The following is a 26,665-nucleotide window of genomic DNA, read 5'->3' on the forward strand; positions in this document are numbered from 1 at the left end:
TTTATTATTAGAGTAGTTATACTTAATCCGAATATATAATATTGAAAGGTGGAATGGACTAGTGACCTCACGACCCAGCTGATTATGGTGTACGAAACACATCCTTGCTTGTTTGATCCCAAACACAAATTTTATTCTAACAAACATGCCAGAGCTGACGCTTTGGGGAAAATTGTCGTTGACCTGAAACTTTTAATCCAAAAGTGGAGGTCGAAGATGTTAAAAAAAGTGGAATAACTTGCGATCTCAATTTTCGCACGAACACCACAAAGTGCTTGCCAGCGAACATTCTGGATTGGGAACAGAGGACCTGTATGAGCCATCAGTGTGGTGGTATGAAAAGCTGCAATTTCTATTACCTCATATACGTGCAAGAAAGTCCACTAGTTCGTTATCATCACAAGACATAGAGTGTAGCAGCAACAGTCAAGAGTACACCCAGGATTTAACATCCGACGCCTATGACCGGCAGTTATGTGTGGCTGAGGACCACAGCGAATCAAGTTGTACAATGGAAGATACGACTCCAAGTACAAGTCATATGGTGGAAGATAGACCAAGAAGGGCCAAGCAAAGGCGCCTGGACCAACAATCAAAAACGTCAGAAGATCCAGTGCTTGGGAACGCTGTGGCAGCATTGGATGTGTTGGGACAACGCATTAATCAAACGTCAACAGTATCAGCAGTCAAAACTGATGTACAAGTGTATGCAGAGTATGTGGCAAATGAATTACGAGACATTGGAGACCAAGAACTACTCAACGATGCAAAACAGGGCATCAATACAATTTTATTTTTCCAATAATTTTAATTACTGTTAGGTCTAATTTCCATGATTTCTTTGATAATAAACATCCTGGCCCAGAAACGGAAACAGTATATTATGCACCAAAAGAGTGAAGTGCATGATTTTTACCCTAGGTGCAGTTTGTAGCCCGAGGGTTCTACAAAGCACTGAGGGTAAAAAGCATTCACTCTCGAGGTACATACAGGGTGATTCTGAAATAAGTTTGAAAAACAAACCTGGTAATTGGTGATGACGAGAAGAAGTCATAGACAAAAAGTTTCTTAGAAAAGTGTTTTCGTTTTCGAGATACAAATGATCAAAATTGCTAGTACGCTGCTGAGTTAAAGGTGATAACGTGATTATTTTGGTAATTTAGCAACAATAATAATCAAAGGTGCCCGTCAGTCACAAACGTAACCTTACTCCTCTCGATCATTTCTATAGAAACATTTACAAAGCAGTATGCTTGCACCTACGACTTTATTGTGAAGTTGATCTGACAATGGTTACTAATGAAATGAACAAATTCGGACAAATTTTCAGTATTCATAGGCGTTGAAATTACAAGGATATATGGTAATTTCCATCCTTTTGATTTCACCTCCAAAAGTCATTTACGCAGAATTATTTTGTGTCAAGGATACTCCACATTTTTTTTACAAACTTATTTCAGAATCACCCTGTATTCTATTTTTTCCACGACTCAACGATTTTCATAGAAAAAAGCCGAAAACTTGTAAATTATCATTGACTGTTAAGCTAAATGTAAGTGTCATCTTGACAGTTCAAAATTATTTTAAAACTTTCGACTTTTTCAATTAAAATTATTGGGTCGTGAAAAAAGAGTGCAGCGCCTCGAGAGTGCATGATTGTTACCCTCGGTGCTCTATAAGACCCTCGGGCTTCGCCTTCAGGCTACAAACTGCATCTTGAGTAAGAAAAAAAAATTAATTCGAAATAAATATGTATCATAAAAGGTTGATTTGCCTATGGTTTTTTGCCCAAGAGGAATAAGAGCCAGTTTACTCCATACAATCATGGAGTAAAGTTGCTCATTATATACAGGTCGTGCAAAAAATACCATTCTGGGGTGTTGAAAACCTGAAAGATTTGAAAAAGATTGTTGGCTGTTTTCGAGTCGTTTATCAATGCTTTTTGCATGCGCCAATTTGTCTGGTCCAGAAATAGAAAGCCATTTCGTAGTGTTTAAAAACAAGGTACTTTAGAGTGCTCTTGAGATAAATTTGCATGATTTTAGGTGATTCTCAAAGGTTTTTTCGTGTGCCCAATTTTTTTGGTAGTCTATAGATATTTGGGTACTTTTGGGCAGCATAAAAATTATTGATTTTTGAAGGATTTTGCCCTTTTCGGTTGTTTACTTTTGAGAAAACACCTAAATTTTTAGAATTCTGCCTTGTTTTTTAAGACGCCAAATGTCCTGGTAAAATAAATAAATAATCGTATACCTTCTGGCTAAGGCCAAGTGCTAGATCGCGCAAGCGCCTCTAACATGACCTAACGACCACTACTAAGTAGTAGCCGGGACCGACAGCTTTACATCTCCTCCGAAAGATGGTAGTGATTTGAAAAAACCTGATGATTTAACCGGGAATCGAACCCGGGTGGTTTGGTTGATAAGCCAAATGGCTTGGTCCAGAAATAAAAAGCCATTTGGAGTCTCTAAAAACAACGGATTCTGTAAGTTTTTTAGAGTCCTCCTGAGATAATTTTGCATGATTTTGGGTGATTTTTAACGGTTTTTTCATGTGCCCAATTTTTGATGGTTTACAGATATTTGGGCTCTTTTGGGGTGCATAAAAATTAGTACTTACTATTTTAAGGATTTTAGGTCTTTTTCGGTTGTTTACTTTTAACCCATTTAACCCTACCGTCCTTTTAAAAGGACAGTAGAAATCTGCTCACCTAGATTTAGTACAATTATTTGAATACAGGTAACGCCACTTACATTTCAAACCATGGCCTACTAAATCTGAACTGCGCTGCGCTTATTACGGCCGTAACAAAGCTCGGATTTTCAATGGAGCAATTGATTCCGCTAACCTCAAAAAATTCACCCTTAACTAACTCCATCTGTTAGCGAAATAGAAAAGAAAAATGTAATTTGAATTGAAATTATCCAATCACAATCACGTAACGTGTTTATTTTGTTAGGTTAACACTTTCTATTTTGTCATTTTGACGCGAAATAAATTTTCACGAATACGTTTCATGAACGTAAGAATACCTAATAATTACAATAATCAAATTATGAAACATAATATTTATATATAAAATGGAATTGCAAAATCTGAAAATGGATAGAGCACAGTAGAAAAATTAAAAGTAAAACTATCTATCTGCAGGAAGACAATACCTTTCTCGTAAGTTTATAATTTTAGAACCTTCCTACTTGTGAGTTTATTCTGAATGGATTTCGTTTTTATGTAATCTGTTTTTTTTTATAAACAAATGTTTAAAATTGGTTTCATTACTAATTGGATAACAACTTTACAAATTTTATCTTTGTGGTTATCACAGGTAAATATGGAATTCTGTATTAAATGTGGATGCAAAGTAACCAGTGGTTGACAAGGATTTTTTGGAATTAAATATGATAAAACTTGTGTGGCAATATTAGCCAAGTCTTTTAAAAGCCCCACAAATTTACAGACCCCACGGTCTTGAAGCCAAACTAATCGTAACAAGGGTCCTGGAGTTGCTGTAGATAATAAAGAAGAAACATGTATTACAGTGAAATGTTTCATTTCGTTTTTTTTAAATAATTATATCAATTTTGGATTTGGTTTGGAGGTTGCTGGGAATTTGAAAATAACTGTTGTTATTTTCTCCACATGCAACGCACTATTTTCCCATGTTAGTACTTCAACCTTGATGAAATTCAAGGAAATTTAAATTATTGTGGCAATTTAGTTGATTTGTAGTTTAATATCTTTAAAGAGATGGCGCTAGTTAAGGGTAGATTTTTTGAGGTTAGCCGAATCAATCATTCAGCTAGTTTGTTACGGCCGTAATAAGCGCAGCGCAGTTTAGATTTAGTAGGCCATGTTCAAACCTCAAAGTATTGAAAATCCGTTTGTAACACGTGCTCGTTAAAACAGGTGATTTTTGGTGAATAATTTCCGTTTTTCTGCTGTTCCGTTTATCCGGCAATTACAATGAGTGACAAAGGGTAAGTTATTGTAGTTTTTAATGACAGTAATGGCTGAATTATGTCTTATTTGGGTACAATATACACCCATAAACACCGTAACTGCCAAAACTTGACACATTTATTCAAATTGTGAAGAATATTATACTGAAAAAAAATGTGACCTTTTAAAAGGACGGTAGGTTTATCCACTACTATTGACTCAAAAATATTGTATATATTTCAGGTATTGGAAACGGCCGCTAACTCTTGCTCAGTTGCTGGAAGAGTTGGAAAAAGATGATGTAGTTGATTTTCCAGAACAAATATTAATTTTTCCACCTGAAAATGCTAATGACGACTGCGACACTGACGAAGATTCAGGTGATGAGGACCTTGTAGTTCCAGACAATTTGCCTGGAGCGCAACTCAGTGCTGAAGTAGAAGTCCAATCTTCAGAAAATAACTCACAGGACTGGGATAGTGACGATAATAAACCTCTATCAACATTTGTGGAAAGAAGACCAAAAGTTCTGAAAAATTTTGAGTATGAAAGTAGTGATTTGGAAATAACGACCTTTTCCGACTGGAAAGATGTATCATCTGTGCAGAACAATCTTTCACCAGCTGCTACGTTCAAGTTGTTTTTTGATCAAGAAGTAATAAATCTGGTTCTCTACTTTTCAAATATATTTGCCCAGCAAAAAAATCGTGCTGGAGACATTGCTGCAGACGAGCTACTTTGTTTCATAGGAGTGCTTCTTTTGAGTGGTTATGTACCTCTCCCACGAAAAAAAATGTTTTGGCAAAATAGGGATGATACTAATAATAAGCTGGTATGCGAGGCTATATCGCGTGATAGATTTCAATACATTATGAGTAATTTACATTGCAACGATAACACTAAGCTAAACAAAGCAGATAAATATTCGAAATTAAGACCGTTGTTTGATATTCTAAACAAAAAGTTTTTCGAGTACGCTCCCGCTGAAGAAAACCACAGCATAGACGAGTCCATGATTCCTTATTTTGGGCGCCACAGTGGGAAACAATTTATCAGAGGGAAACCAATCCGCTGGGGTTACAAATTTTGGATTGGTGCTTTACGTCTAGGTTATATTGTTTATTTTGACCCCTACCAAGGATCTTCGACAACTCTGCCTGAGAAGTACAAACATATGGGACTCGGAGCATCTGTGGTTCTACAATATGCAGACATTTTAGATACAATGCATTATGATTTCTTTCATTTGTATTTTGACAATTTTTTCACATCAATTTCCCTTCTCAAAGAATTAAAACTAAGAAACATAAAAGCCACAGGTACACTAAGAGAAAATCGCCTGCCACATTCCCCCTTATCCAAAGCAGCTACACTAAAGAAAAAAGAACGAGGTGTTTTTGAGTATGTTTTGGCCGATAAAGAGGTCGTGAGGACCCTGAGGAACAAGAGGAAAATTCTCAAGAGGAATTTTCGAATTCATAAACTCTGATGAATTCAGCTCATCTAAACCGATCGTTCCAGATCATTTGGATCCGTCTACGTTACAAAGAGATCAAAAGATCAAAAACAGTAAATTTCTACTGCATCGTAAACTATGCCCACCGGGGACACTACTTAAAAAAAAAACGCACCCTATTGCTCTACCTCTGTGGTGGTGTGGAAAAGAATAGAAAGTACAAAAATAATAGAAATTCTCGATTTCTACACGCTGTAACTACGAAACTATTGAATTGACAAAAAAACATAAACAAAAAAAAATGTAGAGACTTGTACGCGCTACATTTTTTATAATAACTTAGATAGACGTATCTCGCACGGATAATGAAATAATCGCAGAAATGTGGTTTTCCACCCCTATTCTCCAGTATGGCGGAGCGAACGACAACCCCCCCAAGGTCGCAAACTCGGCAATATTAATAATATGCCTAATAGAAGATACCTGCCAAGTATAAACTTTTCTGTACCTTTTGCAAGGTGGAACCATTTTTATGTCTCTATTGACTGGCCTATTTGGCAAAACGAAAAATTGAGGAAACTGGAATTATTGGAAGAAAGCGTCAACGTAGGCATTTTGGTAATCTTACGAGATGATCTTAAAATGTTGTAAACTTTTTCAGAGCGGCAGAGGATATTAAATCCTGATGAAGATATGCGTTTAGTTCATTTTCTAGGGATCACCCTTTTAGTACCGCAATAAGAGAAAAAGAGGAAACTAATTTTGCCGGTTCCATAAGAACCAATCGAAAAAGAATAAAAGAGAGTGAACTACGAAATCGAAGTGCGGCCAATAAGATTTTTTGTCAGAAGCAAATAAAGAAGAAAGACTGCGTTTCGTCTTTCAATAAATAAACAATGTCAACTTTTGGGAAAACGTAGTTTTTTCAGATGAAAAAACTTTTCAATCATGCCATAATGGACGTGTTCGTGTTTATAGACCAGTTGGTGAACAATATGTTCATAAAATTAAGCGCAGTGGACGTTTTTCTGTGAATGTTTGGGGGGTGGGTGAGTTCCCGCGGAACGGGAATATGTGTTATAGTGGAAGAACGATTGACAGCTTTAGTTTATAGAGATATTCTGGAGCAAGCACTATTACCTTAGGTTCTACCTGTTTTTGGAAATAATTCTGTATTCCAACAGGATAATTGCCCCATTCATACAGCGCATCTAATAAGAGCTTTTGCAAGCTAATGAAGTAATCACTGGCCAGCGACAAGTTCAGACCTCAACCCCATATTTGCGGTATCATGGCCAAAGAAGTTAATAATAAGATCTTGCCTTAAAACCGTCAAGAATTAATTCAAAGTATCTCGGATACATGGGGGCAAATATCTGTGGACTGTGTACAACGCACAGTTCTGTCAATGCCGAGGAGAATCCAAATGGTGATAGATGCTAACGGTGATACAATAAAATATTAACTTTATTGTATTTAAATTTTTCCATTTTTCAAATTTCTTATTTTATACGCCACGGACTTTCTTTCAGTTGGGTGACATTTTATGAACTTCAATTTTAGGACCATGTTACACAACAACATTTTTTATTTCTTTATTCTCGTATAGAGAAGTCGATGAGAGTAACGGACATCTGAATTTTCGTAGACTTGAATGCCACTGGAATATCAAAACTACATATATGAAATCTATTATTTCTGAGTTCAGAAGATCATAGACCCAATGTACAATATTTACTGTCTGATGTATTTAGCATTTTAAAATATTTTTGTAATAAAAGTTTATTTGTTCACTATATTATTTTTCACTTCCATCAGAAAGATTCTTTCAAAGTCACTTGTGCTAATTTTTAGTATAACTCAAATTGCCTTAAAACCAAAAATGTAACTCTAATTTTAAAGAGAACTATAGGGTTTCAAGTACAGCTCTTACAGTGCGACAAGGTTCCAAGCACAATGTAGAGTTCTAAGTATAAAAAAAAAAAACAATTTTTGGTATTTGTAATTTAATTGGCGCGTTATTTATAGGCAAAATGCAATCTCAGATCCTTATACCGGACCTATTCGATGGCCTGCTAGATCACATGATCTAAATCCACTGGATTTTTTTCTGTGGTCGTACATTCAAGATCAAGACAATGTCTTTTTGACTCCGCCCGATAACAGAGATGATTTAGTAAGAAGAATCGTAGAAGTATATGAACAAATACCACCAGACTTAAACGCCGCAATGGGCGTCAGTACAAGGTGTCGTATGTGCCTTAGAGAGAATGGAGGTAATTTCGAACATTTGCTATAGTAAAGTTATCCTTACTTGATTTTTGTAAATTCTATTGTTTTTTATTAAAAACAAATTTTCGATTTGTTATTGTAATGTTTGTATATTCAGAAAATAATCGTCTATCAGAATAAAGATAAAAAAACATATTGGGTGATTCAAAATGATTGTGGCCAAGTATGGCAACTATGTAAGAAAATTTATGTGGCAACTGTGTGGGTCGGGTAGGGTTGACATTTTCTTGACAGTTCATAGCCGCGCAATTTTGTAAGTTGTCAAATCAATGTGTAATGGAATTGAAAAAATCAAATGCACGCTTATGAAATTTCATACAAATGTCAACTCTACCCCACTCACACAGTTGCCAAATAAATTTTCGTACATTGTTGCCATACTTGGCCACAATCATTTTGAATCACCCAATACAGTGCAACTTAAAAAAACAAAATTAGCTGCGGTCTGTCAAAAAATATAATATCAAAAAAAATCATAGCATGTCGGGCTATAGTGTTTCTAAAACGATTTTGTTTGACGTATCATTTATTACAATCGGATAAAAAATAAGGAAGTTATAGCACGAAAGATTTTTCATAATACGTCCGGTATAAAACGCTAGCACAGTTTGTTTAACATAATACATGCTAGGACAATTTAAGCCAAACTTTAAAATTCATCTACTGAACATTTTTATAAATGTAGGTTGGAACCTTATGGTTCTGATCCCTTGTTATATTTGTTTTAGATTACTTGCACTAAAAAGTGTCAATTGGAGCAACAAACGAGAACTACAAAGCACAAAGACAATTCTATTACAAGGAAGGAATCAACTCAAACTTTTCTCACAAATACAGGGTGAGTCGGGAGGAACGGCCGAAGCTTCATGAGTGTATTCACACGTAAAAATTATGTAAAATAAACTCATATGTTCTTGCCTTATTTTCATTTGTTTTCAAGTTATAGCGTAATAAGAAATAAATAAACAAAATTGCAAACATTAGCATTGTCTTAATAAGCACGTTCTTTTATTAAATGTTAAAAAATACCGCCGTTGACCTCTAAACGCTTTCTGCTTCGCCTACGAAGGGCGCTTGTTGCTCTACTAATTGCTTGATGCTTTTCTTGGCTGCAGTATTTCTAATAAGCCGAATTAGTGCTTCCCGAGTGTTCACTTGTACTTTGTACACTTCATTTTTGAACCAGCCAAATGCTTTTTAACACCAAACATGGCACACTCTAGAACGCTAGATATAAATTTTAGTTACGCTATAACCTGAAAGCAAATGAAAATCGGATAAGAACATATGAGTTTATTTTACATTATTTTCACGTGTGAATACACTCATGCAGTTTCAGCCGTTCCTCCCGACTCACCCTGTATACAAAGCACAGGAAACAAGTTTTGTATAGGTTTGTGCCAAGCATTACTTGCCGCAGGAATACCATAGAACAAAGCTTGAGTGTGATGAATTGAGAAACTTTTTAAAAACATATTGTGTTAATGAAAACATCCTCAGCGAAAGTTCATTGCGCAAAAACTACTTAAGTAAAACCACATATCTGAAATTGTGTCTAACATGGTTTTACATTTAATAGACCATTTTGAAAATACGAGAAGAGATAGGGTCAAACGAAATATGGATATCAATGGATGAGACTACTGATGTTTTAGGCCAATATTGTAACGGTCCGAATAGGTTCGATAAATTAAGAATTTTAATTTTAAAATAATTTCAACGAAATATTTTAAATACCGTTCTTTTGCAACGATACTCGTAATGCTAGTCAGTTGTAAATTTTATTGTTGCTTTGTCGGCAAGAGTGGTACCACATTCCTCAAGTGAAATCTGCCAACCTTACTTAGAAAATCGAGGTACGCGCCCGGTTGGAACACAACACAAAGATAACAGAAATTAATGACGTAATAAAACAGAATATTATGGGAAAAATAATGAAAGTCCAGAAAGTGGTTTGGATTTCGAAGAATCTGAAAGTGAATTCAACCCAAGCACACGTGATGAATCTTGTGCTTTGTGTTCTTCGGAAAATGAGTTAACCACCAGAAATGAAGAATGGGTGCATGAATAAAAAAATTGAAAAGGTAGACCAAAAAAAGGACGCAAAACAGATATTGGAGATGAGTGGTGCCTCTATGTTGGTGAGAAGATTCTAAATTTGATCAATAGAACAAACAATCGTGTAGAAAATATAAATTCAAAGTTAGAAACTGTTATAACAAACAATAGAACTCTTGAAGTATTTTTGGAGCATTTATTTGTAATATTAAAATCTCTTGAAATAGAAAGACAGAACCGGCTGGCAGAAACAATTAACAAAAGACCTACAATACAGTAGAAAAAAATATTACCAGAGTATTCATATTTAAATTATATTAGTGAATATGCCTTCAAAGAAAGTACTAAATCAGTTAAATAACAAGACAAAAGTAAAAGTGAATTCTATGGATGCTAATCACTTCATTGTTGTACGAAATATCGATAAAGAAGATGACCCTGAAACACAAAAGACCACACAAAATACTTGCGATTGTTATTTTTATAATTCAATGGGACTTCCATGCAAATACATCTTTTGTGTACGAGATTATTTAAAGCTAGAATTATTTGAAGCCAGAAGAGAGGGTTGTTAATCAACGCTGGACTAAACAATATATTTTACGAAATCAACATTTTTTTCAAAAATCTGTCAGATCAGGCATTATTAACAAGTACTACAGAGGATTTCACCCCACTGACCAATACTATTAATATACTGTTACAAGGAACAAAAAAGTTTATAGCCAGTAGGATAAGTATAAAAAGGCATTTTCAAAATGTAAATTAATTGTCACTCTGTGCTGTGAAGTGAGTGGTAAGAGATTTGAAAATGTTATGTCGGCTTTAGATGATTTTTACGATGTTGGAAAGTAATAATCATTCAATCAAAATAATACCTACGTCTGATCAGGTAAAGAAGTGCCGTAAGCCGTGCCGTTTCCGGCCGGCGCACAGAGGGGTATTGGACGGTCAAAGTTGATCAAAAGTCGAAAATTTAAAATTAATTTCATGTAGTTGGGCAATGTAACCACAAAAAAATACTCTTTTTAAAAAAATTAAATTTGACCCACATGCCATTTAAAAAAAAATCAAGTTAGCCTTGTATCTTCAAAATAAATGATGTTGAAAAATTGAAAAAAATCTTAGATGATAGATTTTAAACACTTCCAACTGTGTGCCAAATTTCAAGGAGCTCTGCTAAACCGTTCTGAAAATATTTAGCTGTATCCATACCTCTAGCGACCCTGTATACAGGGTGGTCCCGATATAACCTGCCAAAAAAATTCTGGGTCATTAGAAGGATCTAACAAGTCCAAAAAAACCCTTTTCATTAAGTCCAAAATAATGCGGGTAAATTAACCCCTATCCACACCCATTCGACGCTGCTGACCACAAAAATACGTACCTACTCAGGAATTAATTGTGGCTGTTTGTAAGGATGACAGTATCTAAGCAACATAGGTAAAGTCCTCGTCTAGAAATAGTCAATTTTGACTTAAATTGTAAATCATTTTACAATAGAACAGCAAACCGTCTTATAACTACCATAATACCCTCTAACTTTATTGCCCCTTTGTTGTGCAGTGCCGACTCAAGGAAGAGCAAACATCAGGTAAAGTAACAGCCCCTATTTATTTATGGAATTATTTATGGTAGTTATAAGACGATTTTCTCTCCTATTGTAAAATGATTTACAATTTAAGTCAAAATTGACTATTTTTCGACGAGGACTTTACCTGGATCGTTTATGACAAACCTCAAATCTGACAAACTAAATCAAATTAATGACATTTTTTGAAAACGCTGTACACTGTGTTAACGCACCAGCTTATTTAGGTACAAAAGCTGATTTTGTAGACTGAGAGGAATGAGTAATAAATGAAGTGGTGTTCCTCAATGTGTAAATAAATGTAGAGGTAGTGTGTGCAAAATTGTGGAAGAACTGTGTAATAAGAGTATCGTCTTAATTGTGGTTAAATAGCCAAAATAATGTATTTAATAAATTTATTTATACTTTAGATATTCGTACTTTCAACTCTAACTGAGAATATCTACTAACTAATGAAAGGTAAACTAGACTAGAAAAATTATTTTATAATAAATGTTCCGTGTGCCTTCCGTTGGCATTTAAGCACACTTGAGTACGCCGGTACCAATTTTCATAAACAGAATTCAGCATCTCTGGGTTTTTACGAATCTGGTTCGCGGAGTCTGTTACGGGTTTCTGGAGTTCGTGTGGCCCCAAAAATTAAAATCCAGAGGGGTTAAATGGAGGATCGGGGATGCCGTCGTATTGGAATCAGTCAGAACCAACCTCACATAAATGCAGATGTGTAGCTCAACAAAAGTACAACGGGACGGAAGGACTCCTTCAGGAAAACGCTCGCCGTATGGTCGCCTTGCTGGTCTTGAATTACCACGTGTTTCGCCAATAGAGTAAATGCAAATCGGCGTATTCTTGTTTTGTGAATTTCATAACTTTTTGAAGGATTCGCAAATTTAAAATTAAACTTGACAAATGTCATAGGTGTTACAGGTACCGTTGCTAAAGAAATTGCAGCCAAGTAACCAGAATTACCTTTTTAAAACCGATTAACTCTTTAGCGTAGGGTAGGGTGGGCCACCATGAGACATGGGCCACGATGAGACATTGTAATATTTTCGCTTAGGTAAGGCATGTCCAGCTATCGGTTTGGTGATAAACTATGCTTCACATGCTGGTTTGAAAATAAGATCTCTTGGTGCCGCATAATCAGTTGCATTTGAGTACGTGACGAATGTATATGTTGGTGTTGCCTTTCTTTTTTGCGCCAATCTTTTCGATTGTTAGTTCTGTGCTAAATACTGAAGATAAAGGTAAGTTTCTTACATCCATTTTAGGGTTGACTACTAGGCTTTTTTTTGTACCTAACGCTTTCATAAAAACTTAAGGTATACCAGATATATCCAATTTTTCCAATCATGTACAAATGGGGTACCATGAGACATAATCACCGGGCCACCTTGAGACAGTGTCCATGATGCCCCACAGCAGTGACTTATTTTCAGTTTAAATATTTTGTATTATTCAGATGTCCAGAGGCCGTAAAGGGAAAAGCCAAAAAGGCACTTTTTTAGAAGACAACATGAGAAGGGCCGTACGACAAGTTTTAGTCGGGGAAGGCGGAGCGAAATTGTCCCTTCGAAAAGCAGAAAAACAAAATGATGTATCTTTTCAAACCTTGCAAAGATATGTCAAAAAGGAAAAGAACAAGGCTAACCCTAGTGAACAAATATCAATGAAAAGCAACTACAAACACCACCTCATTTTCACTGAAAACGAAGAAAACCAGTTAGTCCAATATGTTATTAAATGCTCCAAAATGTGTTACGGGCAAACAGCAAACAGCAAAAAACACCCGTGTGTTGGCCTATGAGATGGCAAAAATTAATTCAAAAAACATTCCAGCAAGTTGGGAAAAGAATAAAATGGCGGGAATTGATTGGCTGCAAGGATTCTTAAAAAGACACACGAAGGAGTTAAGTATACGACAGCCCGAAGGATGCAGCCTTTCGAGAGCATCCTCATTTAACGAACATAATGTCAACATATTTTTTGACAATATGAAAAAAGCATATGGTCGCTCCGAAGCTTTTTCTGACGGAACCCGGATTTATAATCTAGACGAAACAGGTACGACGACTGTACAAAAACCTAAAAAGGTTTTATCATCAAAAGGGACGAAGCAAGTTAGCCAATGCACCAGTGGAGAACGTGGAGTATTAATTACAACTTGCTGCATAATAAGTGCCATTGGAAGTGCGCTTCCACCTATCATGGTGTTTCCAAGAAAGAAATTCAAAAACCACATGTTAAATGGGGCACCTCCGGGTACGTTGGGTCTGGCATCACCTTCAGGGTGGATGAATGGAGAACTATTTCCATCGGTAATGAGGCATTTTATATATTAAACACAGTGGGTCCTCTAAAGAAAATCCGACAATTTTGGTATTTGATAATCATGAGAGTCACCTCACCATTGAAACACTCAATTTAGCAAAAGAAAACGGAGTTGTAATAGTCACCTTGCCTCCACATTGCAGTCACAAGCTGCAGCCATTGGATACCTCGGTCTTCGCACCGTTCAAAGCGAATTACAATGCAGCTGTCGACTCATGGCTCTTACATCATCCAGGAACACCTTTATCAATTTATGATGTCGCTAGTTGCGTGGGTGTAGCATTTGACCGCTCTATGACCCCCTCAAATATTAAATCTGGGTTCAGGAAAACAGGAATTCTCCCATTTGACAGAAACATTTTCACGCCTGATGATTTCCTAAGTAGTTCTGTCACTGATCGGGATTTAAATACATCATCATCTTTACTTTCAACTCATTGCGATGACCCAATCCCATCAACGTCGTCAGTTCCCCCTGAAGTTGATCCGCCACAAGTCTTTGTAAGCCCCGAACTCTTCAAAGGATATCCAAAAGCAGGAGAAAGAAAAATGAATAGTAGTCAACGTAAAAAAGCTACCAGTTGTATTCCAACTGATACCCCAGAAAAAGAAAAAAATGAACAAAAGCATATGGAGAAAAAGAAAAAGAAAGCAGAAAAAAAAACTAGACGAGGCTAAAAAACAAGCTGCCACAAAGAATTTATTTGAAAAGAAGAAAAAAATACATGTTCCCAAAGAAATTATATCTTCTAACGAAGAAGACGAAGAAATGTCTCTTCATGATTCCAATGATGATGAAACAGACTGGATTCCTGAACCTCAACCTTCAGCGTTTGAAGAACTAGACAAAGATCCAGAACCTGGTGACTTTGTGCTGGTACAATTTGAAGCTAAAAATAATGTATTTTACGTTGGAAAAGTGGTAAATCTACAAAAATTGACAAATGATATTGAAGTGAATTTTCTAAGAAAATCTGCAAAAATCGGAGATCATTTCGTATTCCCTCATGAACCTGATGTGTCGACAGTTCCACTTGAGGATGTGAAATTGATTTTGCCGCCACCAGTTCTATTGGGAAGAACAAAAAGGCTACAAGAGTATCACAGATTTGAAATTAACTTCAGCAACTTAAACATGCGTTAGAACAGTGGTTACATGAGTTTTCTGCATTTTTGTTTTGTGTTAATATGAAAGTTCGGTGTTAGAATTTAGGTTTCTATGTTACTTTTAGCATTTACTGTCTTCAGCGTCTAATACTCCTCTGTGCGGCGTCGACTGTTTTTAGAAAGTTGGAACCAAACGCGACAAAAGAACGAACCCCCGTGGTTTTGGACCACCCAAGCTGCCCACGGGTAACACCATCATATTTATAAACGTTTTCCATTTAATTCAGAACAAAGCAAAGGCTTAAAACATTTAGCATTGTTAGATCCACGGAATATGCAAAACATTTCGTCCATTTCTCTTGCTGCATCGACATTTCCCAATTACTTTGATGATTCAAATGAATTAGACAGGGAATGGAGGTTTTTAAGAAATTGTTCTGAGTTAAACGAGGAAACTAATATTAATTGCTTTTGGGCGAAAGTATGTAAAATAAGAAAAGGAGATGATTCCTTAATTTAGTAAAATTTGTAAAAATGTTACTTTGCGTACTGCGGCGGTAGACAGAATTTTTTCAATCATCAAATTAAATAAAAATAAAATTCAGAATAGATTAAATGTGAATACATTGTCATTATGCGGAATTCTCCACACCAAAAGACTGATAAGTCCAAATAGTTGTTTTCAACTAGAAGTTAGCAAGTTAGCAAGAAGTTAGCATGTACGTGGCATTTATGTTTTGAGTTATGAATTGGTTTTTTAATGTTTTTTTATTTACGTTACGTAAAATTTTTAAGCGTATACTCATTAAAATGGAGAACAAAAGTGAGAAAACAAAACGTAGCCGAGGGGATAATTTCGGCACAGACGAAGAACTGTTCTTTCTGTCTGAAATAGAAAATATCGTAGAGTGCAAAATGACCGACAAAATAAACTCCACAGAGAAGGTAAGTAAGAAACTGAAGTACCTACCAACTAAATTGTCAGAATTGCCTATTAATTTTCGTTCAAACTTACGCCTTTCAGAACGAAGCTTGGCGAAAAATTGTATTAGCCTTTAATGCGAAAAGTAGGAGCTACCGTAGCTTAGACCAGTTAAAAATTAAATATGATAATTTAAAATGCAAAGCAACAATAAGAATTGGCTAAGAGGCACAGGTGGTGATCCAGCATGTAATGTACCACAAGATCCTGTGTTGGAAGGAGTTTTGAGAATAATTGATAAAAGTACTGTCGTCGGCTTGGAAAATATACAGGCTGTTTGATAAAAAACGACTCAACCCATAACTTTTTCATTTATTATCCGATTTCAATGAACAAAAAAACCAAAGATATGGTTCTTGATGCGCTACGCAGCAGCCATAAAATAATTTTTTTTGACACTATTTTCAGTAGCTAACGATAGTCAATTTTTTTTTTTTAATGGACACATAGTTTTTTAGGCTCAGTCTGGTAAAGTTTTTTTTTTTTTTTTGAATCTAATGATGTATTAAAAGTTATCGTTTGGTTCATAGCTGACTGAAAAAAAAAAAAAAAACAATTTTTAATTGTGGTTCAGCTTATTATGAAATTTTCAAGTGTGCCGTGAAAAACAACTGGAATACAAATAGCAACAAATGTCAAGTGTGAGTTTGAAAATTTTCAGGTGCAATCTTGAAGAGTTTTATTATTATTTTCTTGGAAAACATGAATAATAATCTTAACCCTCCACTACCCGGCGGCACGGCAATTATTATTATTATTATTTTTTCTATTAACTTTAGGTTTATGACTAATTACGATTATTATTACACTCGAACATAAAATAATAGTCAAATGACTGCTATCCTGCATGACTGACAATGTTGTTATTTTATACTTAAATAAAAAAAGTTTAAAAAAGCAGATGAAAATTTCTAAGCTGACGTTTAGATGATATTTATCGTATTTGGATTCCGATTGTTTTTCACGGCACTCTTAAAAATTTTATTCGAAATTTTATAATAAGCTGAACCACAAAAAATTGTTTTATTTTTTTTTTTCAGTTAGCTAGGAACCAAATGATAACTTTCAATACATCATGAGATTCAGAAAAAAAAACCTTACCAGACCAAGCCTAAAAAAAGTACATGTGTCAATTAAAAAAAAAAAAGTTGACTATCGTTAGCTATTGAAGATAACGCCAAAAAAAAATAAATTTTATGGCTGTTTTGTAGCGCTCGAAAAATCATATCTTTAATTTTGTTCATTGAAATCGGGTAATAAATAAAAAAGTTATGGGTTGAGGCGTTTTTCATCAAACAGCCTGTATATGATTGTGATTCTTCCAATAAGCGCTGAAGTAAGTCAAGTGTTAAATAATCTCATTAGTTAAAGGTCCGAGGACAAACAAGGAAGGTTTTTTAAATTTGTTGAAAAAATGGCCGGTGGTATTAAATAAATCTCAAATTCCTGCAGTGAACGGAAAAAAAGAGGGCTCTTCAGGAACTTTGCAAATCTTATGCACAAATTTTTGGCGAAGAAATTACAAACGTCAAAATTTCAAATGAGATAAACAATATTAAAACCGAGACAGTGCTCTGATGAATTTCACCATCTTCGCCAACTCCAGCCTGGCAATAAAGAAAGTATTTATTAAAGAGTAACTTCTCACACATCTTTAAATACCTAAAAACCTGGTTCTTCCACAAATGGAAGATACGTTTCCATCTTCTGTAAAGGAGATAGCAAATTATTCACTTTTTGCCACTACTGTAAAATATTTGGTTCAAGCTAGTTGAATAGTAAAAAAATATAAGTATTTACTTAAAATTTTAAGTAAATACTCATTATTATGCATACCGTTTTAAGTAGTTGCTGGAAAATTAAGCAAAACCTTAATCAAGTAAGTTAAAAATAGTTATTTATTTAACGAGTTCGTGTGTAATTTGGGCTTTTTTTGGCATGAGTGGGCCAGTTTAAAACTCGAGTGAAACGAGAGTTTTAAAGGTCCACGAGTGCCAAAAAAGCGCAAATTACACAAGAACGAGTTGAATACAACGTTTTTTTGTTCGACGAGCCCCCCAAAGGCTGAAAATCTTTAAAATTAGCTTGACGTTTTGTTTTGACAAGTTGTCAAATTCATCAAAATCCGTTCACACAGGAGAAAATTCTCAAATTCTGACAGCTTCGAACAAAAAAATTATTTAAGCAAATGCTATTAAGTAGTTACTAGGACTATGCATACGGATCTCAGCATTTGTTTAAAAATTGTAAGTAAAAGCATTTGCTAACTTTTATGCATATCACCCAATGTTTTTTCGCTAATTCAATCAATTAATAGCTATTTACAATCGACTGTGGGAACTTACATTTTGCAGCGCGAAGTTTAATTTGAAACACGACGCCTAGCGGAGTGTTTCATAAACTGAGCAAAATGTTGCACACACAAGGTATGTATAATGCTTTTAGGCCGACGTTTTTTAATTTAAAATGTTAAAAACAGTTACTGCTTTTCGAATTTTAATCGAACGCACGCAAGAATTGTCAAATGTAAGGTAGAACCGACAAATGGCGCTGTTATTTTCATTTCTTTTAGATTTTATTTTCTAAAACTAATTGAATTCAAAATGTATTGAGATAGCCGAGTGTGAATTTAAACCAACCGCCAACAAAAGCCAGGAAAGTACCGGTGTCGGTACCACCAGCGACGACTAGGGGCGGGGGTGGAAGCCGACAGGGGATGAACGGCCTTGTTTTTTTTGCGACACTTCTCCCTTGTCTGTAGATGAGTGCAGAGGTACCCTGTGTGATTTTCTTTTTGTGCTCTAACTGTGTGATTTTCGGTGCTTTCCGAACTACATTAGATGTTGTTGTCCAGCCCTACTGGTTTGAACAAGGTATGGATCGCAAAATGAGTAATCCGAAGAAAGTACCACGTAACAAGCAGAGGTCAGGGAGTATCGCCCTGACAAGTTGGACGAGGTGATCTCGTGCCTCTCTCGAGAGGCCGAGGACTTTGCGCTTGCTCATCGGCATATTTTAACGGATTTTCCAAGTTTCAGGGAGGAGTTCCTTAGGTTCTTCTGGTCGAAGGCCAAGCGCACGCAGCTCCGGAAGGAACTATTGGTGGAGCAGGAGGAGAAAGAAGCGATCGACGACCTGATGGATGCGCTCCCGACGGCCGTGAAAGATGCCTGGACCGTGGTCCCGACGGAAGGGATCAATCTCCGGAGGACGCTCGAGTTCCTCACCAAACATTCGCGGTTACGTCCGGCAAAACGGAGTAGCGGATGGGAATCACCAGCGAAGAGGAGTGGCGGTTGGGAATCGTCGGCGAAGAGGAGTAGCAGGTCTGACCCTCGGGACAGGCAAGCGCAGGTGGCGTCCTCTTCTGGGCAGGCGCAAGGGTCGCGGTCATCTGGCCCACCGCCAAAAGTCTCGGTGCCGCAGGTTGGAATCAACCCTTTTTCGTTTCCACCACCAAATTTCAATTCGGGAAACGGGAGACGAGCATGCTAGGAGGGCAAGCATGTTCATCCAGTTATTCAAGACCTTTAAAGATAACTTGTCCCCTCATTTCGTTTGTGCCTGCTGGTTTTCGGTCCGCCAACTCGAATCTGGGAAATTGTTGTTCGTTTTTCAGTAGCCCGTTCTGGACGATTGGTCGGTTGTCCCGTTTACCCAGGAGAACTCTGGAGAAGTCGTACGACAAGGGTTTCCGTCAGATCCGAGGCATGGGCTGGAAGGGCCGCGTGAGCCTCTGGGCGTGATCCTACGACCGGGGATTCCAGTGTTGCGGCGGGAGCTTCTTCTTAGCGACATCCGAGACCTAGATGTCACCATCCTTCGCCAGCAACCTCCCGAGTGCGTGACGACCGCAAACAGGTTTTCCATTCTGCCCCAGCTCTCCATTTCAATCTTCGGCCAGGAGTTTCTTGCTTTACTCAGTTCTGGTAGCGAAGTCACGTGTATCAACGAGGATGATTTCAAGGATTTGTCCGCGGAGTCGAGAATCCCCACATTGCCCGTGTCGTCAACCCACCTTCGGGGAGTTACAGGTCAGAGCCCTCGAATCAAAATGCAGGCTTTCTTGCAGTTTGCGATTGGAAAGGATATCAACTCGTCGGCGATTTTCTTGGTCGTGAAAGACCTCGTCAGACCGGTTATCCTGAGTATGGACTGGCTGTTGAGCGTCAACGCTTCTTTGGATCTTCACCAAAGTCTGCTGTCTCTCGACAGCAACGGTTCCCAATTTTCGATACCATTTCACGTTGACGCTGTCGTGTGTGACCCGGAGGCCTCGGCGAATGTAACGTGATCTGCGCTGTCTGTGCGAGGACTTCCAATCCAGTTGGCCAGATCAGTCACACCTCTGTCTGTTTTGAAGGAGAAGGTCGAAGCCATCTCATCATTGACCGATTCCCAAAGGCAAGATTTGTTCCGGGTTTTGTCCAACCACCAGGTCGTTTTCAACGAACTCCCCGGTCGCACCGACAAGTATGTGCATGTCATCAAAATGCACGACACCACCCCGTTCCTGACAAAGGGCTACCCCATTGCGTTCAGTCTGCGTCCCGAGGTCGAGACTGTCATCGAACAGATGCTAGCGCTGGGCGTGATCAAACGTGAGGCTTCCCCGTTTGCGTCACCCTTGACGGTGGTGCGAAAGAAGGATGGTTCCATAAGAATCTGTTTGGATGCGCGTTGGGTGAATCAGCGGATGGTGGCCGATTGTGAGACCCCTAGACCGCCAGAAGACCTTCTTCAATCTTTCCAAAGTGTCCGTTTCATGTCAACGATTGACCTTCGCTCGTCTTATTGGCAAATTCCTCTGAGTCCGGAGAGCACCCAATACACTCTTGTTCAACGGTCAATCGTACACCTACCAGGTGCTGCCTTTCGGGTTGAAAACGGCTGTTGGCTCTTTCTGTCGGGCGATGAACGTCATCCTGGGTCCGGAGGTGCGGGAATTCACCGTTAATTACATCGATGATTTGTTGATCGTGTCGGATTCTTTCGAGCAGCATCTCCAACATCTGGATAAGGTTTTGTCTCGTCTCCAAGACGCCAAAATGACCATTAATCTGGAAAAATCTTCTTTCCTACAAGAGGAAGTCCGATTTTTGGGACATATTTTGTCATCGAACGGGGTTGGCACGGATCCAGAAAAGGTAAAGGCCATCCAGGAATTCCTTTTCCAAAAACGCCGAAACATCTCCGAGCATTTTTGGGTTTGTGTGGATACTATAGATGGTTCAGTGACCGCTATAGCGATGCCGTCGTTCCTCTCACCAGGTTGCTGCGAAGGACGCCAGATGGCAGTGGACCGCTGTTGAGCAGTGGGCGTTTGACAAGACCAGGGAACTCTTCTTAGACACCGTCTTGTTGAAATTCCCGGATTTTAGCAAAACTTTCTATTTACAGACAGATGGTTCCGGGGTCGCTTTAGTCATCCGAACGGATCATTATGCCCTCAAGTTCCTCAAGCAGTGTCGTCTTCTAAACGATCGTCTCACGCGGTGGTCGTTGCTGCTAAACGAATTCGATTATGACGTTGAGCATATTCCAGGGAAACAAAATGTCGTGGCGGATACGCTTTCCAGGTACCCGCCGGGGTCTAGTGGCCTGGCCGAGCGTCCCCAAAATTACCCCGGTTCTGACATCTGGGGGCGAGGCCATTTCGGCCGTCTTCGAAGCTTCCGGTTTGCGAGAACTGGGTGATCATTTCACCAATTTGAGACAGCTCCAACTGGACGATATTTTTCTCGGACCCATGTTCCGGGCGAAGGGGTCGCCGTAGAGGGAAATCGATTCGATGACAAGTTGGGGGTCCATCAAGGCATTCTCATTTTTGTACAGCCGGATGACAGCACTCCCAGACTTGCCCTTCCCCAGGTGCTGACCGAGGAAGTCATCCAAGCTTTTAATGAACAGTATGGCCACTTTGGAGTTTCGAAAGTCTATTCCATGGGAAGGCGTTGTTTCTTTTTCCAAAACATGCGGCGCCGAATCGAACGCTTGGTGAAATCTTGTGACCTCTGTCAAAAGACCAGGTATCCGAATCGCGGCCTGTGTGGCGAGATGAATGCCATCATTGCAGGAAATCCTGGTGACTTGGTGACTGTGGATTATTACGGACCCCTTCCTCCAAGCCGATCCCGGGTTTCGTATATTCTGGTCGTCATTGATGCTTTCTCCAAATTTGTCAAGCTGTGCCCGCTCCGTCGGGCACAGGCAAGGATCTCGGTGAGAAGAGTCGTGGAAGATTTTCATCGTGTTGTTCCCATCAAGGTTATTTTGAGTGATCATGGAACCCAATTTCAGTCTCGACTCTGGCAGGACACCTTACGCCAGTGGGGCATCACACCAACGATGTCGTCTATTCGCCATCCTCAGTCGAACCCCACGGAACGGGTGATGAAAGAGTTAGGTCGTCTTTTTCGGGCTTATTGCCATAATGCTCATGCTAATTGGGCTTTGGTTTTGTCTAACATTGAGCTGCTCTTCAACACCACAACCCATTCCAGCACGGGGTTTTCACTCTACGAGGTCATCTTTGGAAGGAATCCGACTAATCCCTTGCCCAGGTTAATCGAGCCTTTACTTCCAGCTGTCGATCCGAAGCCTCTGGAACAAATCCGCGAAGAAGCGCGTGCTAACCTACGACGTACCGCAGAGCAACGGAGGAATTCCAGGAGGGGTAGTTACGATACTTTTCAGGTTGGGGATCTGGTTCTTCTCCGGGAAAATCCTGTGTCTGATGCAGCTGGTAGAGTATTTGCCAAATTCTGTCTTCTCTATTCCGGACCGTACCTAATATCCGAAAGACCTTATTCTAATGTCTATACCCTAAGTGATCCTACCACAGGTAGTGTAAAAGGTAAATATAACATCGTGAATCTCAAGCTGTATTTCCGTCGAGCATAGTACTGCCCATAGTACGCCGCTCTTCACGACGACGAGAGCCACTGGGAACCGAGGTCGAGGACAAGAAACTACAACCATCGACAGGAAGTGTCTTCCTTGCTGTGATGCTCTCCACGCCGAAGACACTTGGGGGCGTCTGAGATAGCCGAGTTTGAATTTAAACCAACCGCCAACAAAAGCCAGGAAAGTACCGGTGTCGGTACCACCAGCGACCACTAGGGGCGGGGTTGGTAGCCGACAGGGGATGAACGGCCATGTTTTTTTTGCGACAGTTCTCCCTTGAGATGAGTGCAGAGGTACCCTGTGTGATTTTCTTTTTGTGCTCTAACTGTGTGATTTTCGGTGCTTTCCGAACTACATTAGACGTTGTTGTTGTCCAGCCCTTCTGGTTTGAACAAGGTATGTTTGCGGTACTAAAATTATGTTGAATGTTGGGTTATACCCGAGCTCCATGGCACACTTCCGGAAATGTGATCATGTCTATTTTCCCTGAGTTTGTGTAGCCTGACAAGCGCGTTTTGTTTTTTTGCTTTGAAATAGTCATATTCAACTCAACCGATGAACTTAGAGTACCTCAATTTGTTGACTTAACGTAAAGCAGTTACGACTTTTCCCTTAGCACTAAATCACGGGTACGCGGGAAATGTTAAAGTCGTAAGGATAGGTGCCACAGACCACCGGACCACACAAAGCACCCGCTCCTTCTATAGCGTATCTGCCGCACATTGTAAATTAACTTAAAAAAAAAAACATGCTGAAGTTCTCGTCTAGTGCTTGCTCTCGCTCGAACGGTTCGAAGTAACTGCATTGTTTGTAACGTACATGACCCTTCTGATTGTGTATTTTTTCTACGTTTCTAAAGGTTATAAACAAAGATTATTTACTTTGCCGCATAGTATGTGAAAAAAATTCACCGTCGCACAGTCGCTGTAAAAACAAAGAACAGTGCGTATTTGCAAAGTTTCCGTCACAGGAGGCCAAAAATAAATTGTTGATATGGCAAGTGATAGTGAAAATTCTTGTGGTGAACCCAGTGCAAAAAGAACAAAGAAGCAAAAGTATAGTCAAAACTATAGAAAAGAGTGGAAACTCATTCCCGAATTTAAAGGATGGTTTGTGGAAAGCGGAAAAGGAAAACATTTTGCGAAATGTGATCCGTGTGACAAAGACATTAATATAAATAGTAGCAAGGACGCTTTAATTAAACATTCCAGCAGCAAAATGCATATTTTAAAAGTTAAAGCCGTTAAAAATAATCAGCCAATAACCAATTATATGGCTGCTACATCCACACAAGTGAGCCATGGTAAAGCCGTTAAAAAAAGTAATTTTATTTTTAATTTCTGTTTTGTTTAATTATAGCGTATTTTATGTCTACTATTTTAGCGGAAATACTTTGGACTGCTTTTGTAGCTGAACATAATCTTCCATTCACAAATATGGAACACTTACCACAAGCACAACCACACTTACCAAACATGTAATAGGCTCGGAAAATTTCTTCAATATTTGTGAAGACTTACGAAATAACAAGTTTTCGTTAATTATTGACGAGTCTACTGATCGGAGCTGCAAGAGGCATTCGTGCCTAGTTGTTAGGTCCATGAAAAATGGTATTATTAAAGATAAGTTTTTTGATTTGATACAACTACAAGATGCAACTGCGAATTCGCTGTATCAAATTATCGTGGATAAATTTGTCGAAAATAGAATTCCATATAAAGACAACCTTATTGGCTTTGCATCAGACGGGGCCAATGTTATGATGGAAGCACATCATTCTGTCATGAGCCTTTTAAAAAATGATGTGCCCTCGTTGTTTATAATGAAATGCATTTGCCATTTATGTGCGTCTTATGCATGTCAAAAACTACCTCGTTTCGTAGAAGACGTCACTCTGGACATATACAACTATTTCAGTTCAAGCCCTAAGCGCGCAGGTGAATTTGTCGAAAGTTTTAAAAAACACAGGTCAATGCATGTATGTAATCACGTAACCAAGGTAACGAAAATGAGTACTTGACAGTGTAACAAAATGGTCAAATTGTTTGAAGAAGAAATACACATAATGCAGTTATTCTATGCCAATCAGAGCATTAGAAATGTGCGTGACATTTCCAAAGCAACACATGATAGACCAATTCCATCAATCGGAACAATTTTTAACATTATTTCAAAATCTCTGGTGTTCGGCATAGTTGGTTGCATAACAACTCACAATGCATTGATGTGTTTTTTAAAATTGAACATAGGGAATAAGTATGGACTATGTTCAGAGTTAAAAAAATGTCCCGGTATATGCAAACGCCTGGTTGCATCAGCATTTGATCAAGCTTCCCCGTAGATGAGCACCATGTCTGTTAACTTTAACGATACTTACGGGAAATTCACTTTCTAATAAATTGTAAACACGGCCGCATGCAGGTGAAGGACGTGACTGAATTCTATCAGTAAGTTTTTGCAAGACCTATCCGCCTGGATTTTTGCCGTATTTACTTTTTTTGCGTTAACGTTTTTCGTACGAAGCCGTTGTTCTTTCACCGTCCCATCCATAAACGACTCGATGACGCGGAATACGGTGAAAATAAATTCGAGCATAAATTTGAGTTTTCGAAAAAATGGTAAATAGAAAAGTAATTTGTTTTGATTTTGTTTCTAAAGTTTTAATAGGGGACAATTTGGCCAGTCATATCTCCATCAATGTTATAAATGCCTGCACCAATAACAATATTCGATTTGTGTTACTGCCGCCGAATAGTACCCATCTAACACAACCGCTTGATCTCTGTTGTTTTCGCCCAATTAAAGCGGCATGGAGAAGAATTCTCAAAAAATGGAAAACAAAACAACGAGGTCCGATAAGATATTTTCCCGTCATTGCTGAAATCATCACTCAATCAAGTTGGAGCTAGGCTTGAAGAAAATATAAAATCAGGGTTTAGGTCTGCAGGTCTGACACCTTTAGACAGAAGAGCTGTCTTTAAACGACTTCCAAAACAAGATGGACAGGTTAACGCGACTGCTTTGAATTACTCTATAAAGTCAATGTTTGAGGATGCACGATTTGGCAAAGACCGAGAACCACAAAAAAGCCGAAGGAAGAAATTGAATGTGCCTGCGGGACAAAGTGTCACCAACGATGAACTTCTGGACAATGATGCAGCTGGTACTACATCGGGAATGGCAAAGAAACGGAACATCAAAAAGCGACGTTGAATGATTAGCTCAAGCGAAGAATCAACTATCGACCACCAACTTTCTGAAACAAGCCTTATGCTTGTTGCTGAAATAATCAGACACGATCAACGAAAACGAAAATAATGTGATAATTAATACGAATGACGAGACTGAATTTAAAAACCTACAGACTGAAGATTTTATAATAGCAGAGCTGAAGTCTGTAAAAGGGACCAAAAAAACGATTTATTGGAAAAATTGTTGCTTCTGAACCAGAATTGAGGTGCTCTTTTTAAAGAAAAAGCACTAAACTTAAAGATACTTTTGTATATCCATATACAGGGTCGCTACAAAGTATGGCAACAGTTAAAAATCTCGCGAATGGTTTCTCGGAAATCCTTGAGATTTGGTAAGGAGTTAAGAGCATTTAAATTCTATTCTTTCCAATTTTTTCAGTTTTATACCTTCATTTGTTTTCGAGATACAAGGCTAACTTGAATTTTTTTAAATGGCAACAGGGTTTAATTTTATGATTTTTGAAAAGAGGTTTTTTTTCTGAATTCAACGATGTATCACATGTAATAATAGTTGACATAAGAATGGTAAAATTTTTTTTTTTTAAATTTTAATTCAAAAATAAATAAAGTTATCTTTGAAAACGTAATTACATAAACATTTTTGTTTTATAATACAAAAATTTCCGATAATATTGCGGAATCTGGAAAAGTGCCCCGAACGCTTGAAGCGTTTCCACGTTGAATGGCAAGGGAAATCCTCTCGAAAAGGAATTTCTTTGATTTTGAATCGCCTGATTCCGCGATAAGTCGGT

General features: G+C 38.1%; 2 long non-coding RNA genes across 2 annotated transcripts in view; one reads left to right on the forward strand and one right to left on the reverse strand.

The window, feature by feature from the left end:
* Positions 1-26,665, reverse strand: part of LOC138128570 (uncharacterized) — an 86,348-nt gene that overhangs the window by 53,847 nt on the left and 5,836 nt on the right. The window lies entirely within an intron of this gene.
* On the forward strand, positions 3,358-4,671 carry LOC138128739 (uncharacterized). The gene is made up of 2 exons (XR_011158890.1): positions 3,358-3,977; positions 4,183-4,671. It is a non-coding gene; the product is annotated as an uncharacterized lncRNA (long non-coding RNA).

This window comes from Tenebrio molitor, chromosome 4 (assembly GCF_963966145.1).
Source record: "Tenebrio molitor chromosome 4, icTenMoli1.1, whole genome shotgun sequence".
Taxonomy (NCBI): Eukaryota; Metazoa; Arthropoda; class Insecta; order Coleoptera; family Tenebrionidae; genus Tenebrio; species Tenebrio molitor.